Source organism: Patella vulgata, chromosome 1, assembly GCF_932274485.2.
Source record: "Patella vulgata chromosome 1, xgPatVulg1.2, whole genome shotgun sequence".
In the NCBI taxonomy this organism is placed as follows: Eukaryota; Metazoa; Mollusca; class Gastropoda; family Patellidae; genus Patella; species Patella vulgata.
This window is the reverse complement of record NC_065879.2, coordinates 2210865-2218272: the sequence shown is the minus strand read 5'-3', so window position 1 is coordinate 2218272 and position 7408 is coordinate 2210865. Positions and strand designations below refer to the sequence as shown.

At 35.7% G+C, this 7408-nt stretch overlaps 1 long non-coding RNA gene across 1 annotated transcript; it reads right to left on the bottom strand.

The window, feature by feature from the left end:
• Window positions 1-5509: 5509 nt before the first annotated feature.
• On the bottom strand, window positions 5510-7408 carry LOC126808759 (uncharacterized). Its single transcript, XR_007674750.2, has 3 exons — window positions 7361-7408; window positions 6232-6439; window positions 5510-5600 (listed from the first exon to the last, which is right to left on the bottom strand). It is a non-coding gene; the product is annotated as an uncharacterized LOC126808759 (long non-coding RNA).

Genomic DNA, 7408 nt, shown 5'->3' with positions numbered 1-7408 from the left:
TCGAATAATTCCAATTTTACCAATACACCTACACCCCCCGAGCCTCTTTTAGCATTTTTATGCAACGCATTTCTATTTCGCCCATACCACTCGTAACCTGGAACATTGAGTTTATCGTTTCCCTTTAAAAATGTCTCACACAAACATAAAATGTCAAAGTTTAAAAAGTTGAGGATTGAAGTGCGAATACTGTAGTTGTCAGAACGATCGTCACGTGACCACCCATTCACGTTCCATGTACCGAGCCTGACGTTGTCCTATCTTCTTACGTTAACACCTTTCACATTTCTTGTTATTCTGCCTCTCACAATTTTATAATCCCGATCACCACCGACTATCTTCAAAATGTTCAGTAAATTAGAGTTATTTGTTCTCACAGCACTTGGTAAGTCATGTTCAATATACACCCTATAGAAATTCTTAGTATCTTTCAGTCCCGATTTTGCCTTCATAATTCTCACCTTCTGGTCTGTTGTCTCTATTGTAGCTATTATAGGGCTGATTCGGTTGCTGTTCATCTGGGTTGGTATTCGTGATGCTTTGGTTACTTTAATGTCAGTTAATCCCAGGGCTTCAACAAACAGGCGATCAACAGTGTTCACTACTAAGTCTTCATCGCTCTCTTCACCTTGACAGGGCAACAGATTCTTAATCCCCACATTCAGTTTACGTTCATTTATTACGTCATTATCACCCGAATTTCTAGCCACTTTTAAATCTTCCAAATCCTTTTCTAAATGTTTTATGTCCCTAGTAATTCCCTCTCTGATAGTCTTAACTTCTTTTAACGCACCACATTCGCGATCACCACAGTCTATACTTTGTATTCTGCTTTCGATATCTAACTTGATCTTAGTCATTTCTTCTTTTATTTCACCCTTGAGCTTTAGTGAGAGGTTATCACTGATTTTCAATTCCATATTAGCAAATTCAGTTTTTAATTTCCTATCTATCACTTCTTCAATTTTCTGTTCCATTTTTGTTATATTATTATTAATCTTAGTCATTTCACTGTGCGTATCACTCATATGTCCCGTTAAATTACCTATCATTTCAATTATCTGATCGAACCTCGGATCGTCAGTTTTTGTCGTTTTGGCCTTTTTTACCTGCTGTTCATCCACGTCTATATCTTCATCTACATCTCCGTTTATTCCACGTTTAAAGCTATGAGTTCTGACCCTAAATGGCTCCGATTTCTGCTTTTCGATTGAATCACAATGTATCTGGGCTGGTGTAGCCACTGTGCTGTTTTTAGATGCCATCACTTCGTTAACGTATTCTTCCGACGATGTCTTACTCAATAAACCACTTACTGTTAAATCCATTTAAAGTCACCGTGTATCCGCAACTAGAAGAAAACACCCAAACGGACAACTAAATCTGATTTGTCTTTCTAAAACTCCTGGTATAGAAGACAATCTCCTAAAATCTCCTAAAATCTCAACTTCTGATAGTGTTCACTGAAGCGTGGAGCGCTCCACCGATAGACGTCTTGTCAGTTCAACAAGAGAAGAACACCATATTGAATGATATACACCATATTGACCAGGTTTGTGTATTCAATATTGATGGGTGTTATAAACAGTCACCCTTTTACATCAGTAGTGACACCTTTTACAGCTAGTTACAGATCTTCTAATTAATGATAACTGTATAATTTCTAACCACTTTTTATACATACTAAACATTAGTTTAGAATACTGACCACTTATATGATTTAATACCTTGCTTCATTAATCAATGGTATCATCTTACCAGGGATAGTACTTACTCATGAAAATTATGGTGCACACTGTATATCCCATTTAGGTATTTATTGGCTGGAATTTTATAATCAAGGACGCCACCAAATTCGTTTACATAATCTGTCAATTTGCATACATTAGGAGCTGAAATACAAATAGTATAAATGGTTAAAGTACCAGTACAATATGTCATCATTATGGTTAAAGTATCAGTACAATGCCTGACTTTATTCGCCCAGTTGGTGAGAGTAAGAGCAACGTTAATCCTCGTATGTATCCCTTAATTACCACTGATTAAAGTTGCATTATGTAAGAGCTAAATCTGTCTATTGTTGGTCTTTATGTTGGTTCTAGGTGTTATTTAAACTATTAATTAGACATTTATTCAATATATTCATTTTGCATTATCATATTAATCATCGCTGTGGAATATGGCTCTCTAAAGCTTGTATCACATTGGGCTGTGACACGACATTGCTAGATTGCGGCCTGCGGCTGTTTCCCGACGGCTTCGACAGTTGTGACATTTGCGAGAACGTCGTGTGACCATGTCTGACAATTGAGAGATTGGGACAATTTATGTTGGATTTTTTGTTGGTTTTTTTTTGTTTTTTTGTTGTTGTTTTTGTTTTTTGTTTACATTTAGTCACAAAATGTCTTAATTATGACGCAAAACCAGTGAGATTCTAGCCTAGTGATACAGTTGCCAATAATATCTAGATGAATACAAAGTTGTTAGCTGCGTCACGGATCGGTCACTGGACATGATAATAGCATACGTTGTGACGGGAGGGTGAGATCTTTCAGAATTGGTTTCATATGTTTATTTGGTTTAGTCTTGGTTATGCTCCAGGCTGCTTTCAAGTTTCTGAAGTCGTTTAATTTATTTTCAGGTAGACTGTACAAAAGTGAATTACAATAGTCGAGTATTGACGTGACCATGGTGTTTATCAATCGTGTCAATATCAATGAAAGATCTAATATTTCCAATATTATAAATCTGAAAATTAATAATTTTACACATGGCCGAAATTTGTCTTTTCGTGTCCAGATTATAGTAAAAATAAACACCAGGATTTTTTTACAGAATCTGTTGGTGTAATAGAGATATTGCCAATTTGAAAGTTTTCTGTTTTAGATTTTAGTAGTTCCTGTCGACTATTTTGTCATCGTTGGGTTTTAATAAAATGAGTCCATCTGATAAACAGGCCCCAAGTTTGCATATCTCAGTTGGTTTAGAAGAAGGCTCATAAGCTATATAAATTTGGGTGTCGTCGGTGTACAGATGGTAGTTAAAACCGTGTTTACAAATGACATTTCCTAAAGATGTTGTGTATGTAGTAAATAATAAAGGACCGAGAACGGAACCCTGAGGCACGCTATGCTTTAAAGCCGTTGAAATGGATGGGGTCCTTTGATAACAACTGTCTGTGTACAGTTTTCAAGGTATGACTGGAACCCACCTTGTGGTCGTGGATTAAACCGTTTATTGAGCGTATTGTTCTTTTATCATGGTTGTTCGATATTATTGCTTTGTCATGTATCCAACATTTTATAGCATGTATATTGGATACGATAAATCACGTCACATTTTATCTTTGGGATTAAAGTACGACTTTGTCTCTCCTATTGTCTTCCAATGAGACGACCCATAAAACATTCCCATAACATTGAATGTAGGTGTCCTGATAGGAGAATTTATGCATATTGCCTCCCCATCCCCGACCCGCGTGGGTGTGTTATGTCTATACGATTCCCCGACATGGGAAATTTTATTGTGACGTTTTGTTCTGTTGTAGAAGAAATTGGGGTTTCCTGTCGATATACATCAACTCCCGGATGTTGTTTTATAAGTGTGTGATAACATTGAGTATAAATGTGTTATGTCTATTTGAATCCCCGACATGACAAGTTATAGTGTTCGATCTTGTTCTCAAAATGGACTTGCGTTTTCAAATATTGGTTCTTTAACGCCTACTTCCATTAAAGTGATATCGCAGACAACACCTAGGAGAGTCGAAGCTAATTCCTGTACATTTAAAATATGATTTTGCAATCTTCCCATTTACGGCCTTAGGCCGAGCCTCTCGGACGATATAGATCATATTTAGACATTGTTCGCTCTCAGTGCCTAGGTTGCCGTCTACCGAGTGACTTTGCTGTCCTAAATCGAAGTCCATGCCAGATCCATGTATAAATAAAATAAAGATTGCCAGTGAAAACCTATATAAGAATATGTAATTGTTTAGTACTAAGATTAGACATCAAGGTCATTCTGTTACTATATAACAATGAAGACAATAGTTGGCTGGGCTAGCTTTATACATGGTTATAGCCCATATTTATTAATATCGGGAGTCATCCATGGGGCAGTGTATTTCTAGAACACCATGTATCACCTTATTTGTATTATAAGAGTTCCCACAGGTAACAGATACATGAGACAATACTTAATACTATTTTTTAAAATTCTGGTCCATGCCTTCATTATTTATCAGTAATGGACCTCTTTTGTTGCTCTTTCCTTTCGTCGATTCCCATACTACCTCTGTACTGAACAACGATAACAAATAAAACAACAACAAATCTAAATTGCATTTTTATTTATCAATCTTTTAAAGAGTCTTGCACATGTAAATCATCATTTCGGAAGATCACATTCACTGAATTGAAAACGTCGATCTCTGAAAACAGACAGAAAACATAATGGCAAGGACTGATCGACCTGGTATTGAAGGAGATCGGCTAAGTGATAGCAAAGGCGATGGTCCATCTAATATTCCCCATAGTTTTATCTTCTAACAAAAGGATGCCATAGTAGTAGCTAAAAAATCAACTTTTATCAACAACAGAAAACATAATGACAAGGACTGATCTATTATAATATTGTGAGATAATTAAAATGGTGAGGTAATAATATTGTGAGATAATATAGTACTTACCCACGCTGATGACTGAAGATGCTGTATATCCCATTTAGGTATTTCTGGGATGGAATATAATACTCCAATTTGCCATTAAAAGCATTTACATATTTTGTAAATTTACATGAATTAGACGCTGAAATGTAAATTATATACACTAACTGCTTAATAAAATCGTATATCATATTCTATCGTTAATGAAGGATTTTCAAACACACCAGATTAAGTGTCGCCCATAGCGAGGTTTAGCCTACACCACTTATTGTCGTCATTTTCTGGTCCCAAAACTTTTGATCGTTAACGAAACGTAAGCGTAACAGGAAGCTAACACATTTGTATTCACGCTGACAACCGGTTTAACCTGGTTCTGTTTTCTTTTGTGTCGCTGTGAACGGTACTGTAGCCATTAACTAATTTCGTGGGACATCTGGTTAAAGTTTTTTTTATTCTTATCACTGTTGGAGCTCAGGTGGCTCAGTAAATAAGGTGATGAGTTTCCCGCGATCAAACCCGGAGTTGGGAGAGGAAGTTCCTCAGGATTTTCCAGAACGGTTTCCCTTGTCAATGGATTGTCAAGAAACAGCGTTTTATCATTCGGATTAGGACGACAAAACAGAGTCCTTGGTATTTGGAATAGCATAAAAACATATTTTATAAGACCAGGTGGTATGGACAACAAGGACGGTAAACCCCAGTTCTTCTAATCACCGGTTTCCATACCACAGATTGTATCTAAACATCGCTCTGGAATCCCGTTCTTTAATTGATATAATAGTGAAAATTTTCTACTGGTACGTACGTTTGGTCACCTTACAGCATTTGACGGAAAATATCCTATCGTTATACTTGCTGTAGTAACTCCTGATACCGGTTATTGCACCCCTTGGACATATAACTTTCATTGTTTTGCCCAATCCGTTAACATTGTCTGAAATAAAACAATAATGATATTAATTAAAACTGTAATGCAGTGCTGACGGATTTCAACGTCGCATCCCTCACCAATGTACCCGTTTCATGGATTTCCATAGAAACATGGACTCCATATACTCATTGATCAAGACATATTACTGTGTGAAAACCTAACAAAGTGATTAATTTACAAAGCAATGGACTAGATTAGAAAGTAGTTTGTGGACTTTGTTTGAAAGTCTATCTACCACTGCATATTATTTGATGAATGAAATTAGTAAAGAAGAACATGAGAGTCGTTATTAATAGATTTAAACAGTTGTTACGGCGACCGTTATTGGTTCAATTGTCGATAAATCGCTGTCTTGACCATAAAGATTGGACAATTTAAACATCACATGTCATGTTATTACGTCATTATGTCGAAGCTTGCAAATCTTTAATACAAACCTCTGCGTTTGTGATAACTTATATTTTTCAATAATTTAGTTGTGTTTACCATCTAAAAACCTAATTATATAAATATTGAGATTGAAATGATGGGAGAGAGAGAGAAAGAGCATAAATATTAATGTTGGAAATATTGTTGTAGCACATAGATTTATTTATGTAAATTCCAAAGCCATGAACTTCAAAACCTAACTTACAAGCCCAACGACATGGACTCGATGGAGTCAAAACACCCGTGTTGGCGCACTGGAAATTCCATTGTCTGTCCCGGTAATAATCAGCATGTTCACTGGATATTTCAGCAAATGATTGTCCGCGAGGACATTCATACAATATTGGCCCATCATATTCATTTACCCAGCAGTTACATTTCAATATTAAACACAGCACTAACAATATCTTCACCTACAAATAAAAAATACACACGTGTTATCTAACAACAATATCTTTAGCTACAGATACAAGATACACACGTGTTATCTAACAACAATATCTTTAGCTACAGATACAAGATACACACGTGTTATCTAACAAAAAGATCTTTAGCTACAGATACAAGATACACACGTGTTATCTAACAACAAGATCTTTAGCTCTACAGATACAAGATACACACGTGTTATCTAACAACAATATCTTTAGCTACAAATACAAGATACACACGTGTTATCTAACAACAATATCTTTAGCTACAGATACAAGATACACACGTGTTATCTAACAACAAGATCTTTAACTACAGATACAAAATACACACGTGTTATCTAACAACAATATCTTTACCTACAGATACAAAACACACACGTGTTATCTAACAACAATATCTTTACCTACAGATACAATCTATCTTAATTTGGTTTTAAATGATTAATTGTACAGTCTTTATATAAAACGGTAAACGGAACTGGGCCCTGGCTTAAACTAATGCAGTCGGGCATATGTCATTCAGTATTTTGCTGGACAATGGTCTTTCCGCCTAATTGTCATCGAAATTCAAACGTCATACCGGCGTAATACACATTTATAACCTATAAAGGTTTTCAATGAGTTAACGGGGGCTTGTGGAAAATATTCTAATCTGAGTAGATTTGTTCTTCGTGATTTTTACAATTAGCTGAGTATATGATATGACATATCAAATGAATTACACATATCTTCTTGTGAACAGTTCTAGTAACATTTTAAATACAACAGCTTCAAGAATCTAACACAATAAACAACCACACCTACAGGAATCTAAAGCAGTCAACTATCACACCTACAATAATCTACAAGAATCAACAATCACACCCATCAAAATATTGAATTACAACTAATGATACTTACGCTTTCCATATTGATCGATCAGTTGATAGACTTCACTTCTATTCAAAC